The following is a 14,689-nucleotide window of genomic DNA, read 5'->3' on the forward strand; positions in this document are numbered from 1 at the left end:
CAGTACATCATGTTTATATCATGTTATATTATGTTTGTCATATCACTATCATGTTTATTCATTAAAATAAAAAACATTCAAAATGATTAAAAATACTGCATCCTTTATTGGTATTAAAATAATACAGGCTTTTATTGGACTTTCTTCTTGTACACACAGCAGGCACTGTATAAGGCAGCACATAAACCTTTCAAAAGAACAATGTTTCTGATTATTTAGTGTAAAATTCAAGCACCTTTCTATCGGAATTACACTTTGACTGTAATAAAGAAAGCAAACATTGCACAATTTTCAGTGACTGGTGTAGGTTCAGCAGATGACGGGAAGTGTAAAGTGTCCATCTTGACTGCTCTCTTTTCAAGTCCTCCCCTGACTGCAACCGGCAAATCTCGCTGATCAGTAAATTCGAGATGCAGTTCAAGTCGAACACACCTCTTAGATCCCTGAGTGGGAAAGAGACACTGTGCAGCTGGCCATACTCTGTCAAAAGGTTCGTGCCTTTTGCAGAAAATCTGATGGATGGTGCTATGGGCTGACGCTTATAAGGAGCCCATGACGTAGCTCCTTAGAGGCGCCACTTAAGTGCCATCAGCCAATGAATTGCTGTGATTGTATAAGGGCTTCAGACCACGTGACCACTGACGTGTTCCCATTGCTTCATCTTGCAGCATCTCGTTCCCACCCAAGGAACCAAGGTTACGTACATAACCAAGACGTTCTGTTCATTTACATTAATGTGATCAGATGTGTAATTGCCATTAATTGACTCTTTTCAAGTGACTGTGATAACTGTTTGCCTCAATTCTGATTCATAGTCTTCACACTTTTCAATCAAATTATTAAAATTATGTAATTTAACAATTTAATTTACAAAAAAATGTCAGATAAATATGCTTTAAAATGTCACTGTTCATTCCAGACCACATAAGAAAATTATCAGTTCCATTTATGAGAATAATTTAATTATTCTATTAAATTATTTAAAGTATTTAACTATTTTATATCATTTAAATTCATCAAGACATTATTTTCACATTCCAAAGGTTGCAGAAAGCTGCCATTGGTGTGAATGTTTAACTTACTTGATGAATTTAATTGATTTATATATATATTTAAACTGTTTAATTGCACATTCTGGGAAAATCTTACCTGAAATAAATCAGGCTATTCACTAGCAGTGAATACAACTACCTACTACAACCTTTACAATATGAAAATAATATCTTGGTGAATTTTTGTGTTTTTTCAAAAATAATTGATCACTTTGTACACCTGGCATGCTGGCAAAACTTCATATGTAGCAATTCAGCCATCACACTGGCAGCATACTGCAGCCGTTAGAATGTAACTTAAAAAAAAAGTCAATTGAATGAATGCTTGGGTACAACCGACGTTTTAGCACAGTTTGTGGAATTTTTAGATGGTCCCTTACATGCATAACTTTATCCCGCTCGGTTTTTTTCTGTCTGTGTTCTAAAGTATCCTATTACTGTTTTACATAGTGAGAAACCACTCCAAATGACTCAGTGCTTCACTCACTAAGCTGTTGCCATGGATTTTGAAATAATCACTAAGTGGACAGTGAACCAATCATGAAGAAAGGGCTAGCCATCATACACACAGTAATTAAGGTGAGAAGCTATGGCACCTACCCTTTCCGTTTCGACTGCCTGGTCGTTGTGTTTTCTGACTTGTTGTTTTGCTTCCGTATTTGGTGTTGTGTTTTCTGATTTCTTCCTTTGTTTTCGGATCTGTCATTGTATTTTATGATTTGTTGTTGTGTCTCTGAATTGTTATTTTGTGTTTGGATTTGCCATTTTGTTTTCAGATTTGTTGTTTTGTTTTGCACTTTACAGCCACGGTAGTACAATGCAACCTCTGAATCAGCAGAATAGGGTTGGTGTCAGGATACCGGAAGATTTGGTAGCAACATGTCAAGTTTCTGTGATCATGTTTGGTTCAAATAAGGCGGGACTACAGCCGTCATATTAAGCATTATGATTTATCCTATTCACTTATAAATTAGTGGTCCATCTCCTTTCCTTACAGTATTTTGTCTCTGGTAAACCTCAAATTTCGATCAACATTGTGCATAATTTAAATGACGGCATTTAACATCATACACTAAATGCGAGGCAGCTCCATTTTCCATAACCCAACCTCTAGTTCCCCTGCAAGGACGCCAGCAGAGCTGAGAATGTGGAAAAATGTAAATAAATAAATGGAGTCGAAAAGATAATTCATCAATCTGTGCAGAGGCTGAAAGGATGGGGGAGACCTGGAGGTAAATGATGGATGTGCTCTGAGAGGAGGCAGAGGGTTTGATGACTTGGAGTTGTGGTACATAAAGCTCCTTCTTCTCCCTCAAGGCCTTTGTTTCATCACATTTTCATCTTACCTTTCCACAGAGCTTCCGCTCTGTTCCTCATGCTATGCTCTTATGTTATGAGCTGACAGGGTAGTCTTCCCTCCGAAAAAGAAGAAAATGGCCTTCGGTCTTGAGGGGCTTCTCACACGCTTCACATCCCCCGCGCTCCTCCTATATTATTAATTAGGTGTCCTTCTGGATCCACATTATTGCCTTAAACCAAATACTGCCTGCACTGCTCAGTGCTGAGAACCTGTGTGCCTCTCCGAACTGCAGATGGAGGGAGAGAAAGAGAGAGGGAGACTGAAAGATAAAGTGAGAGAGCTATAGTTAGTGATGTAAAGCAAGGGAAAGAACGAGAGAAAGAAGGATAGGAAATGTGAGAGGGAAAAAAGCAGGGCTGACTTTCTGTGTGTGTGTGTGTGTGTGTGTGTGTGTGTGTGGATATGACAGTGTGTGCAGCCGGCCAATCAGAACACCCCTCCTGAGCTGCAGCAGGCTGGCAGATTTGGGAGCTAGCGGTCTATTCTGGGGTGAATTGTAAGCAGCATACATAGTCTCAGTGTGACTTAAAAAATGTGGAGGAACATTGGCAGCACTCCTCCGTATTCCAAAGCCCTGTCATCTTTTAAGGAAAGACTGAGACGGTAAGATACACTCTTTATTGTGTTTGGCTCTCTTGTCTGGCTGATTGAAGGTTTAGTGCTGCCGCTGTTTGTCTGGCTTGTGGTGAGGCAGCGTTCAGAAAAAAAAGTCTGAGAGTTGGTCTGTGTTCACGCATGTGGTCATTGACAAAAAAGAACAACGGGAAGAGAACAGGAAGGCAGTGGCTGTCCATTGATCTCTGCCTCTCTTATTACTACAGCACTTTATCCTGGCTGCATTTAATTACTCAAAGCTTCGACTCACTTTCCTGTGAACAAACAGCACACCAAGTGAAGCTGTTGAAAGCTGTTGTGTCTGATTCTCTAGTGCGTACTTGAAATGTACTCCAACTTCTTTCTTTCTTTTCTCTCTCTCTTAGTCTTCTTAAGGCAATCCACAGTTGTTGGCTCAAAAATATCATGGTGTCAAAAGTAAATAAATAATCATTTTCACCATGATCATGTCTTCATCTCAAGTTTCCACACCTTCATATCTCACAAGTTTCGCTTTGCATGTTTGGGGAATGCACGCAGAGTTGCAGGAATTCTTTATCAGCGCACATGCGGCTTGGGAAAGCATTCGGGCATTCAGAGTAAATTGGGTATGCATAACAATCAGACACTGAGGGTTGTCTGAGCATGATAAAGTGATTTCCCAAGCTTTTATATGATGCATGTGGGAAGTTGTGTGATCTGCAGGGCCAGCAGTGCTTGAGCTAATGCCTCTGTGCAGTGGACATGCCAAGGTGTCAAACACACATCAGTGGATTCCTGGGGTCCCTCCCTTGATATTGCTAATCCTAGTGAGCAATCAGTCTCAGCATCACCTACTCCTCAAGACACTGGATTGAGTATAAACGCAGGGAGGGCCAGCACAGAAGATGTGGGGTTACAAAACCACTTCAGTTCTATAAAAAGAATTGCAATTTAGTACTGAGAAGTGAATAAGATATGAGAAAAAGAAGGAGAAAATATGAAATTGAATCAAGTGGGCTGAGCCAACTACACTAGGAAAATTTTAATGCTCCATGTCTCAAATTGATTTTTTTGTTTTGTTTTTTGCAGTAGTTCTGACTGATCGAGATCTATATTAATGTTATCTCACAATAACTAATGACTCATAAATTCAAATTCAATGAATATTCTATCAGTTACTTTTCTTTGAATGTAAAAAAGGGATTAATTCAGGTGTTATGGATCAACTGGGGATTGTTAACTGGGGATGTGCGCATGCACGTGAATAATTTAACTTGCCTTTTCAGCACATTCGTTTCATGTGAATTGTCGAGCAAAGAAAAGACGTTTTGCACATTAAAAAATTTTTGGTATCATTATTTTTTTTTTCAAAAATGTCTGTTCTAATGAATTTGACACAGTTTAAGAGCAATTGTAGTTTCACAGAGTAACATGGTCACCCATGTTAATGTGTCACATTGGTTTGAATGGAAACTGGCGATTACATTTGTCAAAGCAGTAAATTGCATGTTTAATTACTTTATTTGCAACACTAAAGCAGCATATGCTGATATGTGTCAATAATATACTTTCAATTGCTTTTGTTTCTTTATAATGAATAATGGCTTGATGAACTAATAGTCTGAGTAAGTTTTTCCAACAAATTGAATGAATACTTGTAGGTGGGACACTGTTCCAGTGGTAAGTCATACTGGCGGTAAGCATAGCAACCTGGGTTCAAATCCTGATTAATCAGTATAAATTTGAATCTTTGCTGCAGATTATAATATATTTTTAACAGGTCAGTTGAAAACAATTTTGTAAATCACATACACAGACACAATTTATTATATTGTTTTAAATAGATTAATCAAAATTTAAACTGAATCCAACAGCCAGTAATTACAGTATACATTATATATACTTTTCTGAGAATGGTTGAATTACTGAGACCCCCCCCCCCCCAAAAAACAAAACAAAAAAAACATGAACTACATTTTCTACAAGTTTAGAGGCTTTTTAATATTGTCAAACAATTTTAAGATTTAAGATTGAAAATCTTAAGATTTTGCCTAACAAACAAAACCATTATGTTTCTGAAGAACTTTCTCATGCTTTCTCAGAGCTTTCTTTGTACTTGCTCTCCACCAAAAATATTGCACTGTTCTGAAAGATCATCTTTTGGCAGTGTCATGGGTAGTCAAACATACGACATTGCCATGCACATAACTTTTGAAAAGTAAAATATGCTATTATAACAATTTAAATAAAAATGCAGATATTCACAGAGAATTAAACCCAGGTCTGTATGCATGGTTAGCAAACACACTACCCCTAAACCAACAGACCTTCTAACAATTGTATTATCAACTTTATCAAGTTATGTTTTTTTTTTTTTGTTTTTTTTATAAATAAAAGTAATTTAAGAGTATAGGCCTATTGTTGACACATATACGCCTATGATGCTTTAGTGTTGCAAATTCAAGTTTTCCACATGCGATTTTCTGCTCTGACAAATGTAATCACCAGTTCCCATTCAAACCAATGTCCCACGTTAACATGGGTAACCAGGTTACCCTGTGAAACCATTAAAATTGCTCTTAAACTGTCAAATTCATTGGAACAGACATCAATCATACAAAGCGGGTTAATAATGATACCACATTTTTTTAATGATGTGTAAAACGCCTTTTCTTGGCTCCTTGGCAATTCACATTGAACGAATCTACTGAAAATGCAAATAAAATTATTATGCATGCGCATATACCCAGTTAACACGATCCCCATTTGATTAATAGCACAGGCAATTAGTGGAGTGGAAAGACAGAACAAACATGGAAGAATTGTCAGTGTGAGAAGACAGCTCTCAGCCACTGTTTCATTCCAGCCCCACTCCATTCCAATTAGCATCCTAATTAGCTGCACTGGATTCTAATCAGTATTACAAATTTGTTTTGAAGACTTCAAGAAACCTGCATGAATCAGTTAAGACACCATTGCTGTTGAAATGCAGATCAAGGGTACATGAGTTATCAGTGCCTTCCAGCATGTTTGGTTTCAGGTGTTGCTTGAACATTTATTGGTTTGCATGTGTAACACCTTTTTTTCGTGCTCAGCGTGCACATTCATTAACCTTAAATAGCGTACTGATTCTGTGTAGACAGTTCCAACATCTCAGCTCAATTCACTTACTAACTAACAAATTGATCCTTTAATTCTTTATAAGCTGTCAGTTACAAGTCAGTTTTGAATAAGCATAACATTTGCACTGTGATGCATTGCCACCAGAAATGTTTAAAAGAGACTTGAATGTGGAAATTGGTAGTTATATAAATCAGCAGATGAAAATGTGTTTTGTTTTAACTGGTCTTGGCTTCTAATATAGAACGTTAATTGAGAGATGAAGAGTGTGTATAACAAATTGCGAGGATGAGGTTTCAGCAACCGAAAACTTAGGATAACCGTCTGTTAACGTAAACCACTGGAACAAAATGAAAGCAAGCTGTTGCCCAGTATAAGTCAAAATGCACTCAAAAATAAATTTTGTTTCATGGCAACACAATAAGCTTGAAAGTGTGCATAAAGGCTTTGCTCTCTCATCTACTCTTGAAAAATCTTCAGCAAGCCTCAGTAAATAAGTTGCATTTCTGATTGAGAAGATGGACATTATTCTGAGAAGCATATTCATATCCCTTCAATACTAGACTCAGGCCTTCAGATATCATTCTTTGAAACAGTATACTTATTTTATTCTCCTTTCATATTTAACCAGTAAAAAGCAATCAGATTTTGTAAATTTTCCTTTTTAAAATAAAAAAGGGTTGAGAGCATATTACAACACACAACTGGCTTGCATGACTTGCTGGAAAATAAAAAAAATCCTTAATTTACATAATTGGAATTTAATTTGAGTGCAGTTAGCATAAATTATGAAACTGGGACTTGTACACTAAGTATTTTTTTTCTGTTCAGAGACAGTGGTACTATATAGGTACAAATGTCAAGTGTGCAGGGGTTCTTTGTCAAAATTTAGGTTCCTTCTACAATATGATTTACTTTTTCCTCTCTTATGACAGCGTCACCATCCAGTGGCCTGGGGCCAACAGACTGGTGCACAGAGTTGCATCAACCCCACCTAGTTCAATCAGGCATGCTTACATCAGTTTCGTTTCATTGCACAGATAAGGCAAAAAAAACTTGACATGATGTATTTATAGATGTTTATTTTCAGCCCAGTGCTCATCACAGTCATGTATACAGGTCGAAATGCAAGTCTAACCTGGTCTTAATGAGGTAAGAGCAATAACACCATTCTAAGCTGGTTTGCTGGTCGCATGTGGTCTCTCAGGTTGGTCTGGTTTGCTTGGTTTTCAATGGATTTTAGGCATTTAGCAGCTGGTCAAACTGGGAGACTAGCTGGCTGACCAGGTAAAACCAGCTGAACACCAGCTTGGCCAGGCTGAGAGACCAGTTAGACCAATTGAAGACCAGTTTTGCCAGGCTAGGAGACCAGTAAGACCATCTTAAATCAGGTATGACCAGTAAATGATCTTAGGCTGGTTTAAAGCTGAAAGTTCTGCACCACTGAAGGGAATTGCAAAAAGAAACATTGTTTTCAAACAGCCATTCGAAAACACCCCCCCTTGTCTACTGTTGATCGAACAAACAGATAGTCCCTCCCCCAATGCCGAGTTGGAAGGGTCGCTCAAACAGAGGAATTTTTATAGCACCACAGATTCCTTTTACAGTTTTAAGAAAAATAAAAAATAACCTACAAATATCTTACTTATATTGTCTCTGCAAAAAAGGCTGAGATAGGAGAATGTATTTTATGACTAAAAAAGTTACATCAGCTTTAAGCCGTTTTTTTTTTTTTTTTTTTTTTTTCAGCTGGGTTTTGTGGCATAGAAGATTGTTTATGTATACACATCTGTGCATATTACTTTCAGAACATTGCTGTCATCTCTGAACTTTGTTTGTGAAGAACATTTGATGAATATCTCATGTGGACTGGGTTTTTGAGTCCCTATGTGCTGGAGTGGCCATGAATGTCTGAAAACCTGATCTGTATAGCAGAATCTGGGTGTGTATTCCTTAGACCCTATAAAGTTAGTTTATGAAAGATTCTAAATGTGACACTTAGAAGAAGTGTCTGAGAGGGGAATTGTCCTGCTTTAAAGGAATAGTTCACCCAAAAAGGAAACTTGTCTCATTATTTACTCACCCGCATGCCATCCTAGATGATTTTTAGAAGAATATCTCAGCTCTGTTGGTCCATTCAATGCAAGTGAATGTTGGCTAGAACTTTGAAGCACAAAAAAGCACATAAATGCAGCATAAAAGTAATCCATACAACTTCGTTGGTTAAATTCATGTCTTCAGAAGTGATATGATAGATGTGGGTGAGAAACAGATAAATATTTAAGTCCTTTTTTACTCTATTTCTCTACTCTTCTCTCCTATGCACATTCACAAAAGGTCTCCTTTTTTTTTTTTCACAACTTTGTGCATATTGCCACCTACTGGCCTGTTGTGCAAATATTATTTATTTATTCTTTTACTTTCCTTTACACTTACCTTTTTTCTTTCTACTCCCTGCCTAGCAGGTGGCAATATACACGAAGAATGTGAATCGCCAAAAAACAGAAGAAGAAGAACTCTGTCCTTTCATTAAAGGAGGGCTGGTGAAAGTGTAGATTTATTGTAAAAAAAAAAAAAAAAAAAAAAAAAAAAGGACTTAAATATTGATCTGTTTCTCACCAACACCTATCATATTGCTTCTTAAGACAGGGGGTGCTTCTCATTTCTAAAATTATGCATCCTCATTTCCTTTCCTTGCTTCCTTTCCTCGCTTCCTAGCTCCACCCTCTTAGGAAATGAGGAAAAGATCCAAGGAAATGAAACAAGTACGGAGGTATCAAAGCAAGACAGATTTGTCAAATGAAATGTCCTGCTCACTCACGCATCACTTCCAAGTGTGTTTTTGCGTAGCTGCTGTACTTTGGCGCACTAGCCGTAATATTATTAAAACTTTATTAATTAATATATTCATAATAAATCCAAATAATTCAGGATGCACTGTTGAAGTATGTATCAATTATGGTTTATTTAAACTGCAAAGGTGATAGATAAATTAAAACTATTGTGTCAGATTTGAAGGGGGAGGCGAATTAAGACATGCATCAGGTGCTTCGACCAAATAAGTCTTCCGCATAGGATGCTCCTGTGTTTCCTCGCTCAAGCGTCCTCAGTAAGCTCCCTGTCCTCTGTCCTTGCCTCCTCGCATTTTGAGAATTGATACATTCTTCATGATGGTGGACGGAGGAGTGAGGAAATGAGGATGCACAATTTACGAAATGAGAAGCACCCATGGATTTAACCCCTGGAGTTGTCTGGATTAATTTTTTGCTGCCTTTATGTGCTTTTTTTGAAAAAGTTGAACTTTACCCTTTGGGTAGCTATAACAGTGTCATTTAGAAAATGGGCGTGGTCAAGTGTACAAATAAGCCCATAATTCCTAAACAAAACTCACAAAATTAGGTGAGCACATGCAATATATGATTCTAAATAAGCATGCAGACTTTTATGGAGATCGGACCATAGGTGGCGCTATGAGCTTTAAAAAGCTTTTAAAACCATGTATTTCCTTAGTAAATTGCCTGGATTGGCTGTAAATGGTCTATTCCATCTATGATATAGGTGGTTACATGCTTGCTAAATTAAGCACCTGCGTAAAAAGGTATTATGTTTTAAGGCTTTAAACTGCTTGAAACCCATTAATTGCTGCTCGCAACTATATTTCTGTTTTGTATTTGGTTTAACTACACCATACACTAGCCTTGTGTAAAAATCAAATGCCCATTTACCCCAAAAGCATGGTTCAGCAAAAGTAGAGGTAACTGGTTTTAACAGAAACTTCTGTGTTGCCATGTAAATCAGTGTTTACAATATATCACATCTATTTCTGAATCTGCTAATGAATATTTAACCTAACCTAACCTAACTTAGGCTCTTTCTGACTTCAATACAATTTTGATTAAAACGTTCTTTTTTCTTTTCTTTTTTTTTTTTTTTTTGGTGTTATGGTCTAGAATTATTCTCTCAGCATGTTCATCATTTGATATATCAGTGCCTTTTTCACAGAAATATTAGAAAGCTATATCAACAAAAGCACTTTCAATGAAAATTAAAGACCCTTTCTGCACTCAGTGTGCCACTGATACTGAATTATTAACACTGATGTGAACTAATAAATACACATCTTGAAATGCTGAATATATGTATTAAATAACATTTCTGCAGAAAACACTGTGAAAATATAAAAATAAAAGTGCTTGTGACAAGGAGGAGGGCGTGGCCTGGCCGTGAGGGTGCACGCCTGGCACTGAGTGGCTCAATCAGTGGGAGAGAGATAAGAGGAGTCGGGGATGCCAGTGAGAGAGAGAGAGAGAGAGAGAGAGAGAGAGAGAGAGAGACACACACACACACACACACACACACACACACATATATAGCTGTGTGTGTCGTCGACGTTTGTTATTTTGTTCCAGTTCAGTTTGATGTTAAGTTATAATTAAAGTCTTGTTGAATGTTGATCTGGTTCCAGCCTCTTCCTTTCCCGAACCCCGTTACAGTGCATATGGAGTTTATGGCCTGCTACTCTTGAGAGATTAAATTTGCATTCACATGTTTAGATGTAGCTAAGGTGACCGGGAATGCTGACCCTGCAGCAATTTCACTGTTTGTTGATTTGTTGATTGTTTTTTTGTTTTATTTTTTAGCTTTTTGACATATGAATTGTATTTATTTTGAGAAGGAGTGATGCATTAACCCTAAAGCACTAGGAATTTTATTTGTGTGTGTCAGTATATCTTATGCTGTCGGAGAATGAAGAGTACGAGGGAGTTTCTCCACAAATGATGAACCAGAATTGACAAGGAGCCAGAGGAGTCAGGAGCTATCAGCTTCTATTTCAAAGAAACAGGGACATATATTGTACAACAGTGATCTTCAGAATGCTGTTCAGCCATTTCAATCCACTTGCCATACTGAGCTCTCATTAAAGAGGAGCCTTGCACCACCAGTCGTGATCCCTGCTATTCGCTGTAAAAAAATTAATAAATAAAATTTACCCTGCTGCTTTAAAATTTTGAGTTAACAATAAAATTAATGTTGAACTGACATACCATGAGAGTGGAATCAACAAACAATATTTTGTTGAGACAACTAAATAATCCATTTACAATTTTTTTTTATTTTAAGTTGTGTGGACTTAATACGATTTGTTCAAATAACTTGAATATTCTGGCAGCCGGTGTTACCCAGTATGCATTGCAGCACCCACAGTTTTGATGTTTTATGTTCTGATTAATGCTAAATGCCAATTTAAATCAGTTATTTTTGCCAATGGTTTCAATGAATAGTTAAGTATCCATTATGGCATATGTTTAATTTTGTTTTGTTTTATGTGCTCACCATTTAGGAGTAAAGTAGCACCAGATGTTAGGCAGCTGCATTCTATTTTTCAAACACTTTCTGACTTAGAGTGAAAGATGCAATACAGAGTTCATTCCATTTCATTTTTTTCAAGCATTATATGCTTTGATCTGTTTATACTATCACTGTCACAAGTTTGGTGAACTTGACTTATATGTCAGGAAATACCAGCAATTTTAATGCTGTTTTCATCGGAATTATCCTACTTCCCACTTCTGAAGTGGTAATTATGAGTACGTCATGTTCACGTGCTTTGTTGTCAGAAAGAATGTGAAACATGGACGGCACCAGGTTCATTCATACATATTTCTTGAGGAACTTCTATTTTGACACCATAATACATATTGCTCAGTTAGCTTGCTGACGATAATGGAATTTTGGTCAAATACAAGCAATTTTCACAGTGTAAAAATGTACAACATGCATAGAATGGTTGCTGATATACAGGTGCATCTCAATAAATTAGAATGTCGTGGAAAAGTTCATTTATTTCAGTAATTCAGCTCAAATTGTGAAACTCGTGTATTAAATAAATTAAATGCACACAGACTGAAGTAGTTTAAGTCTTTGGTTCTTTTAATTGTGACGATTTTGGCTCACATTTAACAAAAACCCACCAATTCACTATCTCAAAAAATTAGAATACATCATAAGACCAATAAAAAAAACATTTTTAGTGAATTGTTGGCCTTCTGGAAAGTATGTTCATTTACTGTATATGTACTCAATACTTGGTAGGGGCTCCTTTTGCTTTAATTACTGCCTCAATTTGGCATGGCATGGAGGTGATCAGTTTGTGGAACTGCTGAAGTGGTATGGAAGCCCAGGTTTCTTTGACAGTGGCCTTCAGCTCATCTGCATTTTTTGGTCTCTTGTTTCTCATTTTCCTCTTGACAATACCCCATAGATTTCTATGGGGTTCAGGTCTGGTGAGTTTGTTGGCCAGTCAAGCACACCAACACCATGGTCATTTAACCAACTTTTGGTGCTTTTGGCAGTGTGGGCAGGTGCCAAATCCTGCTGGAAAATGAAATCAGCATCTTTAAAAAGCTGGTCAGCAGAAGGAAGCATGAAGTGCTCCAAAATTTCTTGGTAAACGGGTGCAGTGACTTTGGTTTTCAAAAAACACAATGGACCAACACCAGCAGATGACATTGCACCCCAAATCATCACAGACTGTGGAAACTTAACTCTGGACTTCAAGCAACTTGGGCTATGAGCTTCTCCACCCTTCCTCCAGACTCTAGGACCTTGGTTTCCAAATGAAATACAAAACTTGCTCTCATCTGAAAAGAGGACTTTGGACCACTGGGCAACAGTCCAGTTCTTCTTCTCCTTAGCCCAGGTAAGACGCCTCTGACGTTGTCAGTGGTTCAGGAGTGGCTTAACAAGAGGAATACGACAACTGTAGCCAAATTCCTTGACACGTCTGTGTGTGGTGGCTCTTGATGCCTTGACCCCAGCCTCAGTCCATTCCTTGTGAAGTTCACCCAAATTCTTGAATCGATTTTGCTTGACAATCATAAGGCTGCGGTTCTCTTGGTTGGTTGTGCATCTTTTTCTTCCACACTTTTTCCTTCCACTCAGCTTTCTGTTAACATGCTTGGATACAGCACTCTGTGAACAGCCAGCTTCTTTGGCAATGAATGTTTGTGGCTTACCCTCCTTGTGAAGGGTGTCAATGATTGTCTTCTGGACAACTGTCAGATCAGCAGTCTTCCCCATGATTGTGTAGCCTAGTGAACCAAACTGAGAGACCATTTTGAAGGCTCAGGAAACCTTTGCAGGTGTTTTGAGTTGATTAGCTGATTGGCATGTCACCATATTCTAATTTTTTGAGATAGTGAATTGGTGGGTTTTTGTTAAATGTGAGCCAAAATCATCACAATTAAAAGAACCAAAGACTTAAACTACTTCAATCTGTGTGCATTGAATTTATTTAATACACGAGTTTCACAATTTGAGTTGAATTACTGAAATAAATGAACTTTTCCACGACATTCTAATTTATTGAGATGCACCTGTACATAAATGAATTTGACCAAAATGGCATGCACGAACAATTAGCTGTATTTAGAAAAATGAACAAATCCTGTCATTCACTACAGAAACCGTAGTCTCCTCCGTACATGTGAAAGTTTAGAACTCATCCCATCTCAGAAACTCACGTATCAAAATTATCTCAGAGTTTCCCAGTCGTAATTATGACTTGAGGGGTCATTCATCTGCAACTTTAGAGTGGGAAACTCATATTTACGATAATTCCAATAGCACGTGAAGGCAGCATAACTACTGTAGAGGAGACTGGCTTGATCTCCAAAGCCAGAATGTGCAATAGTCTTGTTTTGTAGGCACATAGACCTCAACACTTGACACACAAACCTCAATAATGGTGACCATCTACAAACATCAAGTAAAAAAAGATAAGCTCTTAAGCCAATAACTGACAATGATGACAAAAACAACAGCATAATTTAAATAAAGTCAGCAAAACATTAACCTGTTTGTTTAGACAACTTTTTTTAAGCTTGTTTGGACAGCATTTGTGATATTGTCTTTATATGAATATGTTTTTTTTATGTAGATTCAGAGGAATTCACATTTCTTAGTATCGAAGACCTCACTATAAATGAGAAGTTACTTGACACCAAATGTAGTTGATTCAACAAATGTTTTTAAGTTAACTCAATTTAAAAAACAAGTTGAAAACCATTGACAAACATTTTAAATTTTTGAAGGTGGTTAGTTGTGTCAACTCAGAAAAGCATGTTGACACAACTAAACGCTATATATATATATATATATATATATATATATATATATATATATATATATATATATATATAATTTATTTATTTATTTTACAGTGATACTGGAATGGCTGTTCCATCAAAAATGTATAGATGTTTCACTGAATGGCAAACAGCTAGATTGTGATGGGCTTTGATTGGAATGAAATAGTTTTTGGGGAAAAAAAGGCCAACCCAAGGAACTTTTTTATTGCTTAGAGGTAACTCTTTCATATCTCAAAGTTCTCAGTTATGTTTCATTTAAGTATAAAATATGTTCTCTGTAATTTCTGTGGTGGTCCGGTAATAGCAAAAAACAAACAAACAAAAAAAAAAAAATAACAAGATTTCGCTTTACGCCCATCTTGCGAACATTGGCTGCATAAACTGCTGCTCTCGTGCACTCTCATTATAGTGCACAGAAGAGCAAAAGTCTG

At 37.1% G+C, this 14,689-nt stretch overlaps 1 protein-coding gene across 1 annotated transcript in view; it reads left to right on the forward strand.

Annotated features, from left to right (window-relative positions):
* Window positions 1-2,893: 2,893 nt before the first annotated feature.
* LOC127442357 (cadherin-18-like) overlaps window positions 2,894-14,689 on the forward strand; it is a 109,697-nt gene continuing 97,901 nt past the window's right edge. The window contains exon 1 of the mRNA XM_051700317.1: window positions 2,894-3,015. The gene's annotated coding sequence lies outside the window, so the exon portion shown is untranslated. The remainder of the gene's footprint in view (window positions 3,016-14,689) is intronic.

The sequence above is a fragment of the Myxocyprinus asiaticus genome, chromosome 6 (genome assembly GCF_019703515.2).
Source record: "Myxocyprinus asiaticus isolate MX2 ecotype Aquarium Trade chromosome 6, UBuf_Myxa_2, whole genome shotgun sequence".
NCBI classification, from domain to species: domain Eukaryota; kingdom Metazoa; phylum Chordata; class Actinopteri; order Cypriniformes; family Catostomidae; genus Myxocyprinus; species Myxocyprinus asiaticus.